The sequence below is a fragment of the Oxyura jamaicensis genome, chromosome Z (assembly GCF_011077185.1).
Source record: "Oxyura jamaicensis isolate SHBP4307 breed ruddy duck chromosome Z, BPBGC_Ojam_1.0, whole genome shotgun sequence".
Taxonomy (NCBI): domain Eukaryota; kingdom Metazoa; phylum Chordata; class Aves; order Anseriformes; family Anatidae; genus Oxyura; species Oxyura jamaicensis.
Genome location: NC_048926.1, coordinates 39117604 through 39130626, shown reverse-complemented (window position 1 = coordinate 39130626; position 13023 = coordinate 39117604). Strand labels below are relative to the sequence as shown.

Sequence of the window (13023 nt, the reverse complement as noted above, 5' to 3'; positions counted from 1 at the left end):
TTTTGTTGTTGTTGTTTTTTGTTGTTTTGTTTTTTGACACAGAAAATGCACAAGATCAGATTGGTGCACAAGCACTAATCAAGCTGAGGAACACATTTTCAAAAATAAAGTCTTTCCAAAGCACCATGGATAAAGACACAGAAGTACAAGCATGAATAATACCTATAGTGTAAGACAAGGTCCACAGATACAAGCCATCTTTACTACTTGCTCTGGTAAAATCTTTTGAGCATACAAGTCCTTCTCTGGTTCAGATACAGAAGTGAATTTCAAAGTGGTATGCAAGTAAGAGACATTTATATATGTTACTGGTGATATGCAAAACAACTCACTTATTATCCATGGATTAGAAATGATGTTGGGGCAGGGGAAAGGGATGGTAGAGAAGTTTGGTTCCCAAGGGAAGGGTAATTTGTAGTCTGTGGAATATGCGTTTGACTGTGGGAATTAATATGAAATTATAGCATGTCAGCTGAAACCACTCTCATGTTTATGGCTTACGACATAGAGGAGAGCCATGAATTTAGTTCCTGGCTTCTTCTGAAGGTGTTTGGTAGACCACTCTTAAGGTTGAGGGCTGAAAAATCAGAGGTGAAGTGTCTTTTTTTTCCTCTACAAGAAGTGTTTCCTCTCTCTGATAATAATTGGGCACACTTTTGTCTCTTAGCAGTTTTTGTGAATGAGCTCCACAATAGTCACTTGGTTTCACTCACATAATTGCCAAGAGAGCACTTAACACAGCAGATGAAATACCTAACTTTTCAGAAAGCTGATGTACAAAGTTCAGGGATCCCCGTGGTTTTGAGACTGCAGGGATACATCTGTCTTCTCTGATTCCTGGACACCAAACACTCTCCTGCAAGCACTCACCTGTTCCTAACAGATGTCAAAACACAGTTATTTTTGGTTTGCTATAACACATTTGTAACATCTTTAGATCTTGCCCTCTTAGATAAGGAAACAATAGCCAGAAGCCATGGCATTGAAATGGTGGTCCATATATTTAAAATAATGCCATAACACTTCCAGCAACTTCAATTTTGTTCTCTGTTTCTGTTTGACATGGTTGATCTTTATAAATCATTTACAGACTGGGGAACTCGGTTCTGTTTTCCATTCATTGTTTAGGCAATAAAATGTTTGGGTGGAGGAAATTTTTCAGAAACCATTTTTTTAATTTGTATCCAAGTGAATCTACCAATGTCCCTACTACAGAGGATCCTGCACGGTGCACCAGGAAAGACTTCACACCTGCTGAAACAGACGACACAAAGGGAATCATTTTTACTGTGTTTCTCATTCTCAGAAAGGAAAGCTTTAATAATTTGCACAAGCAATCAAAAGTAGAGAGTCGCATTTTAATCACGCATCTGTCATTAGCTTGCTGCGTGAGTCATAGCCCCAAGCCTGTAACATGAGGAAAAACGGTCACAGGGACATTGTGAGGCTTAGTTTACAGAGCGCTTTGGTCTCCCACAGCTCAGCAATGCATCCCAGTACAAGCCTAATTTTAAGCAAATAAATAGCTCTGTTTAAGCCAACAGCGTCCATGTGAAAGCAACTGATTTGCAGCATTCATCTGAAGAAGATGGTAGGGAAAAAAAAGGTGGGGGGGAATACTACTTATGACATTGATGATAAGAAGCTGTCTTTGCAGATATTTGCAGAACACTGGAAGAACACAAATCAGATCATAAACCACTACATCTTAGGGCTTTAGAAAAAAAATCTATATAATAGCAAAACACTTTCAGAGAAGTGAGGTCCAGCTCTGGCACTACCGCGAATGACTGATAAAATAGATTTTTGGCCTTCCAGAGGAGGAGGGCAAGATTAAATATCTAATTCCTTCCAGTCCAGTGTTATGGCTGAAAAGCCCTTATAACAAATATATATATACATACATATGTATAAACAAATATGACAGCACAGAATGTAGAAGGCAGTGATGAAGGTCAAATGCCATGTTTAGCTTGGTCAGTAGCCACAAACATACATGCTCCAAGAAACTCCTCAGTGTATTGCTAGAATCACTTAATAATCAGTGACCTATCACATTTAAATTATATCTAAAGCACTGATCAGTATCATAACATGTTCTCTTTCACAACAGCATACACATTTCTTTCTTCCTCCTCCTGGTTCCTTTTACTTATGCTGGTTTCCCTTTATGCTAAGGCTCCAAAGTCTTAGTCTTTTTTTTTTTTTCCCCAAACTAGCTCACATTTCAGTAACTTATGCCATCCGTTATTTTGATTACTCAAAGGATTCTTTCTGCATTTTTTTTAATTGTGCATCAGCTACAAAGTAGACAATACTGGCTGAGAATTTGCCATCCATCAGCTGCATTGGTGTAGCTGCACACCCATTCTTTCAGAGTTGCCCTGCATTTCTATGAGCCAAGGAGTTTGCATTAAGAGATGATTAAGCTAAGAATTCCAGATCACATCCACTGAGCAAGCAGATGTGACATCAGCACCTCTTAGCTGTTAGATCCCCCAAAGGATTCTTCATCCTGTAAAAAAGATCACTAAGAGGATATATGACAGAGGTTCATGCAGTCAGCAGCAGTACAGAGAATACAAATGACTCTTCATGACTCTTCCAGGAAAAAAAAAAAAAAGCAGACGAGGTTTTTGAATATGAATCAGTACTGGATGTTTCGGACTTTAATAATGTATATAGGTTCAGAAAGCAACAGAATTACAGATGAGAAGCCAGTCAATGATTGTTACACCAAGAATAGCTTAGGAAACCCTCAAGATGCAAGCTGATACTACTGCTTCCAGCCTCCAACATTATGTAATATCTTTACCAGACATCTATTATTCACCACTGTCAGACATCAGGTAATTGTCTGGATGGACACTTTTTCTGCCATGATAGGGCCATTCTTCTACTAAGCTTTAAAATCTCATTTAGCCATCTACTTTTTTTAGCCCCTACTTTTCCATAAATCACCTCTTGCTCTAAGGGCAAAAAAAAACCCCTTAGCTAAGCCATTGTAATTGTCCATTGATATCATAAGCACAAAATATAACTACCTGATGTCCTAAATTAATGTGTCAGACTGCTACATCATAGCTGAAACATGGGAACAGATTCCATGCTGCTACAGGATCAGTGGCCTCCAGCAGATGGGCGTGGCAAATACCAGTTAAATGTGTGACATCCCAAAGTTTTACTCTAAATTTTAGTCTTGCTCCTGGTACAGGCTGAAAGGAGTTTCCACAGCCAAGCTAATGCATGGTAACCTGAATATGTCCAGGTGCCAGCTTTTTAAAGTATCACAGGAGTCACACAAATACATGAGCTGGGAGCCTGGTGAATAACTTACAGTAATTTAAATTACCTGATCTAAAAATTTCGCAAGGGACAATTTTGGAAAAGAAAAACATTCTCCATCACTTCTCATCTGTAAGAATCACAAGCAGAATCTGGATGTCAAATGGGATGTGTCAGAACAGAAGCAAGTCTCCAAAACGCAAAACAAAGACTTCTAAGCCACCATTAAGTATGCACTCTGCTGAGCTGCGCTCATATTTGGGATTACTGTGGTAAATTCCTTTCTAGAGAACTCTAAGAACTTTGCACCCAGCAGCCAAGGTTTGCAATGTGCTGCTAGGTATAGCTAGTTATTTCACAAGACTACTCTACCTTTTTTTTTCCCCCCCCAGTCCCACGTGCCAAGAAAGATAGAAGAGCTACTAGTAGGTTCCCTTTTGTTAAAGGATTTCACGACAAAGGAAGAAAATCAGATACAAGTCTTAAAGCATGCATTCTCTAATGTCTTCAGTATTTCCTTTCCATATTGGCAAATTCATCACTTTTTTCCCTTCACATCTTTCTTCAAGGTATATAGCTTTCTACTCCCTTTCCCAGTACTGCTGTTCCAGGAAAATACTTCTGTGGATTTCTGAATCCACATCTACAAACAATTCATTCCCATTTGTCTTGCCAAAAACATCTCCACTAAATCAACACTGAAATCCTTTTTTCGTAAAAATAAGCTCAGAATGACTTAGAATCAGAATGACTTAGAATCAAGCCTGAGCATGACTTGATTTGAAACAAGAAACTGTAATTTATACATTACAGATTTTAATCTTGTTTTGATGTACACTTTAGACAATTTCAAAGAATTGCCTTGCCAATGTAAAGGATGAACTTTGCCAGTGTGCTTCCGACACACAACTTTTAGCTATGCAGACACGGAGACTGGCCAGGTGATAAGGCTCCCACTGACAGCTGCCAACAGCTTTCAGGTCACAGGGGGGAGCAGGCAGGAGACCCTCAGCAGAGCTCCGGGGTATGGTTCTTCATGCCCACCACCTCCTGTGCGAGGCCAAACAACGCAGAGGCTCGGTGCTTGCCCATGGAGAGGTGGCAAGGCAAGTCCCACAGGTACAGCTGGCAGCGCTGAGCCACTGAACAGCATCCCCAGCATTCCCAGTGCCTGTCCTTCTTCCCTCATATGGAAGAAAAATGACACTGCTTCAACACCAAGGAGAGGTACTGACTTCTTTTAGTTCATATTTTCTTGGGTATGTGGGCTTCTATCTGCACCTTTCATGGTAACAACGTCATGATCAAGAGTCTAAATCAGACTGGCCCCCAGTTCTTCAAGCTGCTAGGATTAGCAGATCTCATTCTGTCATATCTATTTTTATAATCATGCCTTAAAGGAAAAAATAACCTTTTTGTTCCTCTGCCCCATGACCTGGTTTGTCAACTTGGAAGAAGCGTGACTTGTGCCACCACATTGTAACTGTTCCAGTCATGGGACCAGTTGTAGCTGGGAAACCTCTGGAAAATATAACAGGACCTGATTAAAAAAAATAAAAGAAAAACACGACACATTTTTCCTACACTGGGGTCACCATCATCTCCTGTTTAGTGTGTCCACCCTCCAACAATTAGCAGTAAGTCTGATGAACAGGTTAAGAGATCTCATCAACCCTAGCCACTGTTAGAGTAATGACATTCCTAATTAAAATAAATCTTATTAAAATAAATCTCGCTCCCCCGGACCGGGAGCGAGGCGGTGGGGAGGGAGTGGGGGGAGAGAGGTGCCGCGGGGTGCCCGAGACCCAAAATACCTACCAAATACCTACCTCTAGCAGCATTCACCACAGCTAACCTTCAGATCAAACACTAAGTTTTGGAAGGCACTTTGGGCAACCGCGCTTTATCAAGGACCTCACAACAACCTTCCATTTACTGTTGTGTTGTAGTTGCTTCCCTCTTTCTCACTCTCCCCTTTCCTTTTTTTTCCTCCTCCTTTTTCCTTTACAAATCCCATTCATAGCTGGGGGTATTGCCTCATGCTTTACAAAACTTACTCTTCTTGGCACTTTGCCCACAACACGCTCTCTGCTGGATGCTGAACAAGCAGGGAGAGGGCAAGAAAAACAAGCTAAATACTGCTCCCAACAAGCTCGACCTGGCAGAAGACTTCACATTGCCAGAGGCAGCGCACAGGATCCCTGCAGACAAAGCAGCCACACGCTCTGTAAGAACAAAGATGATCCTCTCCTGCTCCTCCCTGTTGCTATCCAGGGGCCGTTTCACACCAGTAATGTAGGCACCACACTCCTACAAACCTTTTGCCCTGCTGCATCAAAACCGGGCTGATGCTACCCCGAAATTTCAAGTGCTATTTCACCCACCTCAGCGAATTGTCTTTGTACCTCGGGACACTATTTCATTGTTATAACTACTAAGGAATATAAAGTCTCTTTGGTTTTAAAGAGACTCCGCACCATCGATTCAACCTTTAAAACATAAGCGAGGAAGCATCCCAACGCAGAGCCCTGACCGAGCCGTGATGTAGCACAATTGTCACCGCACGCTCGCTATCATTAGGACGGCTGCGAAGTACAGCCCCCATTGTTGTTGCGGGGTGGGTTTGTCTTTTTTCTTCCCCTCTCACCCACTGCCTTTAGGCAACGAGCAGGGCGGGCAGCCCGTAACCCGCAGGGGGGACGCACGACCCCCTGCCCTGCCGCTTCCCGGAGGGGGAGCAGCGCGGGTCCCCGCACCACCTGCCGCCCTGCCCACACCTGCCGCCGGCCGCGCGGACCCGGCACGGGGGCACCGGGGCCAGGCCGCTCCCTTCCCCTCCCCTTCCTTTCCTTTTCCCTTCCCTTCCCTTTCCTCCCCGCTGCCGGGAACAAAAGAGGCCGGTGCGGGGCGGCCGCCAGCAGCGCGGCCCTCTCCCCCCGCTCCCTTTCTCCCCCCAGGTCCCGGTGCCCGGTGCCGGTGCCTCCCCCGGCTCTCACCTGGGCCCGTCGCGTCGCGGCGGCGCGCTCAGGGCGGCGGCATGGCGCTCCCCGCCCCGGACACGGCGGGCGAGCGGCCGCACGGCTGCTCGGCACCCCCCGCGGCTCCCCGCCCCGGCTGCCGCCCTTACGCAACTGGCAGCGGCCGCCGACGGCGCAACCCCCCCGGGGGCGACGCTTCCCGGCCCCAAAAGGAGGCGGCTGCACCCCCCCGCCGCCACCTCCTCCTCCTCCTCCTCCACCGTCCCGTCCCGCCCCCGTCCCGCCGCACCGCCCCCGGCTCGGGGAGGAGCGGGGCCGAGCCGACCGCCCCTCGCCCCGCCCGGCGCCGCGGGGGTGCCCTCGGGAGGGGCGGCTCGGCTCCGCGACCCCCGGACCGGGAGCGAGGCGGTGGGGAGGGAATGGGGGGGAGAGAGGTGCCGCGGGGTGCCCGAGCCCCAAAAACGCAGTGCAAAGGCGCAGGTGCTGCGGGGGAGTCTTAGGGGGGTCGTGGTCGTGGTGGTGAGTGGGGGGGTTCCTGCCGGGTGTGAGCAGAGGCAGCGAGGGGAAGCACAAACCCGCAGCAAGGGAGGGCGGCGAGAAGCAGGCGGGTCCCGGCCGGTTTTCGTTCCGTTCAGGCTTAGGGAAAATAGAGAATAAAGTTACTCACGCGTTTGGGCTTAAAGAAAATAAAGGTACTTACGTGACCCGGTGCCCGGACAGCCTCCGACCTGGGAAAAAAGCTGGCTGGAAAATCTGATTCTGGTTTCTGTACATATACATATAGCTACATAAGTGTATGGTCTGATTTGGACTACTATCAAACCAAACACCAAAATATTCTCGACTTTAAGGAACCGGTGCCCGCAGCTGTTCCCCAGCAAAGCGCATCATCGTTCTGATGTAGAAACTCGGAGGGACTGAGGAGCTCCAGCACTTACCTTCGCTGGAGACCCGGAGCTCCAGGGCAGCCGCCCAGGTTGCTGGCTTTGATGTAGATCTGACAACGGGCTGCTCTTAAGTTTGGGACCTCCCACCGTTTCCACTGCACTGAGGTTGGGCCAAACTCGCTACAAATCGGAAAAAAAAAAAAAAAAAAAAGGAAGAAGGGGAAAAAAAAAAAAAAAAAAGCCCTGATCAGATTCAAAATGCTTTGAATGAAACGGTTCCGGAAATACAGCCAACATTTTCCAACTTAATTATTTCCTTGGGAAAATTCCAGACAGCTGGGAACCAAGTGATAACTCATGCATATTCCTATAAACGCTGCCCCGTAACTTCAGTTCTAGCCATTTCTTCTTTGTTTACCGCTGAGCGCAGCCGGCCTGTGTTCGCGTGCAGCCCGAGGAGACATCTAGTGACTGAACCTCAAACTGCAAACCCAATCAGCTCGAAACCTTGGAGGTCGCCCTCGTTTCGGGGCCGAGGGGCTCCAGGCTCCAGGCTCCAGGCCACCAGCCAGTGGCCACCATCCATGGAGGAGGCCGATTTCAGGACGCTCCCTTCGTGACCGAGGTCTGGAGCAGCGCGGTGCTGGACAGATTTGCCAGCAGAGGCGCGGGACGAGCTGGGGCAATTCCTAACTTGCAGTAAACCATGGCAAAGGAAGCCCTTGGGTATATGAATAAGGCGTTTTCATCTCCCTTTGATCGTGCCTTTGTCTTCTTTAGCTTAACTTTTTTTTAATGCCCGGGAGCGCAATCCTTTTAACACGTGCGCTTTAAATCTTTGCCTGTTTTCAACAAATGCACACACAAAATGAGTATTAACATTTGCTAGTGACCTTAGTTTTGAAGACCAAGCCAAACTGACGGCAGCTAATCTTTGTTTAATGTGAAGTTCAAATATCTCAGCTGGAAAACAAATGTCCATTTTAAAATAAAACAAAATCTGCACGGCACTGGACATCCATTTTACACATGTACTACTGTGCTTGCCCATGAAACGTACATGCTCAATTAATAATTCAGCTGTCTATTTGGACAGGCAATTGTGTTCATACACAATGAAACTGTAGAAAATTAATAGTTGGCATACTCTTTTTACTGAATGGACTTTTCTATTTTTTTTAGCATGTGTCTGACCTCCTGAAAACAACTTTTACATCAATGCACTCCTTCAGTTATCTTACTTCATATATTCCTGAACTATTCCTTGAGAATGCCAAATGAAACAGAATGTTCATGCAATTTAATTTGTGGAAATCTCATGAAATATTTAGAGTTAAGCCTTTCCTCTCCTTTGAGAAATTATTTTCACTTAACATATTACTTCCACAGAAAATGTATATAAAGATGATTTTGCCAGATGGATGGGTTTTCTGTTCCCATTAAATAACAGAACTAATGTCTTAAAATATGTTATTCTTAACTGATTTTTTAAAACTTTTTTTTTTTTTTTTTTTTTTTTTCCATTCACTCACACTCAGCACTGCTTATCCATTGGAAAGATATGGTCCAAAACCAGAAAGAACCATTTACTTTTATACACTTCTTCAGACTGCTGATCAACATTCCCAGTCCGGGGTGTGCAAAGATCTCATTTCAGTGATATATGGGTAGATGTTTGTTGGTACTCACTGTATGGGGGCAAAAAGTAGAAACACTTCTACATACACAACGTAGTCCAAAGCTAAATGCCTTGTGTTATATATACACATGTTTTAAATGACACACACACATGCCTCTCGTTAACCTGACTCAAATCACAGATATCTGTCAACTGTAAAAGCAGTAGATCAATTAGAGAATGGAATTATCACCCAACAGCTACAGTTTCCAAAAGTGATGGTTACATGTGGATGTAACTGTAACCTAAACCCCTAAGTATGTGAAAGATTGGACTTGCAAGATTACCTGCCTGTTTGAAATCTCTGTAGCAAACCCAAATGGTGCACTGAAGCATTGCATCTACATCTGGCATGACTTCTTCCCTCACGCTGCTCTGGGTTTAAGCAGACAAATCCTTGTGCCAAATGTATATCACAAACCTTAAAAATACCAAAAGGCAGATTTGAAAGAGGCCATTGATGTGGTGACCATGGTCTGATGATTCAAAATAAGTAAGAAGGAAGCCACCTTTTGTATTTCTAAGCAAAAATAAATTCTAGTGGACTGGGGAGACAGTGGTAAGTGTGTCCAGTTACTATTCAAAATCAGGGCCTAACTCTGAATCCCTATCCAGATCCTTGTGATTCAGAAAATTTTGGTTTTGTTGGTGTATTGCAGATAAGAGAGCAAACATACATATTTCCTTTCTTGTTAAGCCTTTCTGGCACTCATCCTGGGTACTCTATATACTCTCTATATATTTTCCATATAGTAGCTGTGTTTTAAATTATCATACTAAACACATGTATTTTTAATTACCTCTCTGGGAGTTTAACATATTGTGTGGCAAAGAAAAGTGAGATTCCTGAAATAAAACAAAGGCTGCCTGGGCTGAAGAGGTTTGCTGTTGGTAAACTCCTGCTCCTACATTGAAATGCTGTGCTTCATCCAAAGCTGGCAGCAGTTAACAAGATGTAATGACAGCTTAAAATAGAAGATGAAAGAGTTTAAATTGCACACTAGAGGAATGCTTAGATCTGTAACCAGGTTTTAAGAGGGGGTAGTTTCAGTGTGTCTTCTTGTGTCATAGTGTATTACAATTCCCCTCTGACATTTCCACCTTGTAGTCTGCCCCTGCCCACTGAAGGACTGTGCCTTTTTGTTAATTCATGTCAGAACAAAGCCACTTAGCACTCAAGTTCCTTTTTGCAGGTCTATGAGAAAGTATGAAGAAAGTCACTGGAGACTTCACTTACTACTACTGAAATTCATAGCACTAAACACAGACAGAAAAAGCCTGTGTTATGTGGCAAGCATAACAAGACTGCAGACTCTGCTCTGGGTGCTTCAAGGATTTCACAGACCTCCCTAAAGCTCCCCCTAATCGATTCACTGAGATGCGTTCTATCAAAGCCCTACCTTTCATTCTCCCTCTTCACTTCAAAAGTTACCAACAATTTTACAGCAGAGAAACACATTGGAATTTCAAGATTCTGGGTCATACAGAGATTAGAAAGTGTTGAAAGCCAAAAAGAAAAGGTGAGATTTTTTTTTATTATTATTAATTTTTTTTTTCTTTTATATGTTATTCTCTGTAAGCAGACACTGACAGTGAGCCAGCAAAATCATTTCAAAACTCCTGTTAATGAAGGGAGTACAGCCTGCAGTGAAGGTTAACAGGTGGATTTGTGAACTGGAATTTTCAAAGAAAGGTTGAACATAACTATGAGGACCAAATGAGAATAGGCCGAGTAGCCAGACATACAGAAAAACATGGGAGGTGAGGGGAAGGTGAGGGGACGGGACAGGACGGGGAAGGGAAGGGAAGGGAAGGGAAGGGAAGGGAAGGGAAGGGAAGGGAAGGGAAGGGAAGGGAAGGGAAGATATGGCTGAATTTTGCCTTCCATAATTCTATGAAGTACAGTTTGGAAAATACAAAATGCAAACTCATATTGCATTAATCTTTAACATTATCTCAGTAAAAGTTGCAATTCTCACCAAACCTATCCATACACTGAGTAGTCTCACACCAAGAAATAATTATAATGACTTTTTTCCACTGTGTTTGGATTTTATTTCAATGTGACTTAAAATATTTAATCTGGTTGTCTTCTGTATTTAAATACTTTTCCATGGGAAGGCTTTTCTTTGAAGGTGTTCACGTTCCAAGTCACTTCAATATTTATTTCAATGTGATTGGGGTTGATATGTAATGCCAAAAATACTAGGAAACTGCAATAGTAGATTTGGCTTACATTTACTGAAAACTGATTGTTAAATGAACGGCTGGTAACCCTAAGGGCTATTTGTTCCTATCTGCCTGTTTGGTCAAGAAATTGAAACAAAATGTAACCAGATGAACTACTGTCTGGTCAATCCCAGGAGAGTCCAGTCTGGAGTGCTCTTAAACAAAAAGCTGAAGTCTATAGACCTTTACATATCTATTAGATTTTTTTTTCATAAATTATTTATGAGCTTTTATATTTCATAATCCATAAAGTAGACTAAAAGTCATTAAATGCATTATCTCCTACAAATTGCCTGCCACAATTTAGTGAGACTATTTGGAATATCTATGACTGTGTTTCATCTCATGCACTTAACATTATCACTTTATTGCATTTTTACATGCATAATTAATATTAATAATGCAGAACATGCATAATATTTCTGTGCCATAAATATATGTCCTGAGTTTTTTGGGGTCTAATTTTATGTTTAGTAGACAACAATTTGCAGGTAATCCATTTCAACCAAGAAGAGACATATGCAAGTAAGATACTTTTTGTATCTTTGAAAAACTAACAATTAAATTGCAACCGTAGGACACCAAGGGAAGGTACATTTCCATGGCATAAAACAGAGGTTTAAAACAAAGCTTCCATCATGCAGTGCAAAACTGAACTCTTCTACAATATAATTTACTATTATAAACCTTTGTGCACAGCTTCGGGCTCTAAACTCCAATATGCATTCAGACCATAGTCCTCAAAATTATACTCTTTTTATTGATATATATATATATATATATATCTAAAACTGCATGAAAATACATTTGACACACTTTTTAGTAATACCATAGAATAATGCTTACCTTGTATTGTATCAAAGCAATCAAATGCCTACGTAAAACTGGAGGGGTTTGTTTCCAGTAAATTTTCAGTTTTCTGTCAACACAGTATGTCACAAAATGGCTGATTGAACCTTTTTTCCTTTTGGGAAAGAACAAATACAAAGGCTAATTACTGTTACAGGAAAAGTTATCTGTTGGGTTCCCTGCATAGGATATCATCCTGACCTTTTGTTTTTTTACAAAAACAGGAATTGAAGTGTCTCATATGAATGACAGCCAAATGTAAAAACAAGAAGTATTTGACCATCAGAAATGAGTCCTTTGATTCTCTGAGGCGCGTTTGCAGTGCTGCAAAACACAGTTCATTTAAAACAACAGAGAATTCAGGTTGACATACTCAGGAATTCTAAAACACAAGCCACTTCTTTAAAGTCAGCCTCTAAACCAAGACATTGTGGTGAAATGTAATGACCATTACTGACTTCAGTGAGGTTTATTCAAATAAATAAATAAATAAATTTGGACTATCTGTCTGTTTGGTGAGCAGACGTTTGTCTAGCACAGTAGCTTGTACCAACAGTACCTGGTGAGAAGAGATGATAAGAATATAAGAAAAAGTTAACTAAACATACACTACTACTTGGTTGTCTAGTCACCCATCTCCCAGAGACTGGAGGCTCTGGATCACCTCTGATACACTTTCATTTTCCAGCCATTAAAAGAGCCTGTTGCTTTCTGAATTCACATAAATTCCTAGCATCCATAATGCCTCATGGCAAGTTATTCTACAGCCTAACTGCTTCTTGTGAGAAATACCTCTTCTTGCGATGTTTTGAGCTTCCACGTACTTGTTTCATTTGATACTCCATAGTTCTTACACTGAAAAATACAGTTGTTCCTTCTCGATGACACTCATACATGTTATCCCCTACTCATTTATTTTCCACGCTAAATACATAAGCAGAGTATGTTTCCTTGTTCCTTACATGGAAACTGTTTAATATCTCATCATCCTTGGCATGCTTTATCATTCTTTTTCCAATTTGATACATTATTTATTTTTAAGGTAATAGAAACAGAATTGCAGTATGCTCCCCAATATCGGCACCCTGGATATAAAAATCTGATTTTTTATTCTCCT

At 42.6% G+C, this 13023-nt stretch overlaps 1 protein-coding gene across 4 annotated transcripts in view; it reads right to left on the bottom strand.

The window, feature by feature from the left end:
• The window catches only part of CEMIP2 (cell migration inducing hyaluronidase 2), a 55135-nt gene extending 43130 nt beyond the window's left edge, over positions 1–12005 (bottom strand). Inside the window, exons 1-3 of one of the 4 annotated variants that reach the window (XM_035309665.1) lie at positions 11904–12005; positions 7202–7330; positions 6964–7029 (exon numbers count right to left, since the gene is read on the bottom strand). The gene's annotated coding sequence lies outside the window, so the exon portion shown is untranslated. Of the gene's footprint in view, positions 1–6281; positions 6528–6963; positions 7044–7201; positions 7331–11903 lie in introns of those variants that run through there. The other 3 variants (XM_035309664.1, XM_035309666.1, XM_035309663.1) reach the window with 3 other exon arrangements.
• Between the last annotated feature and the right edge of the window lie 1018 nt (positions 12006–13023).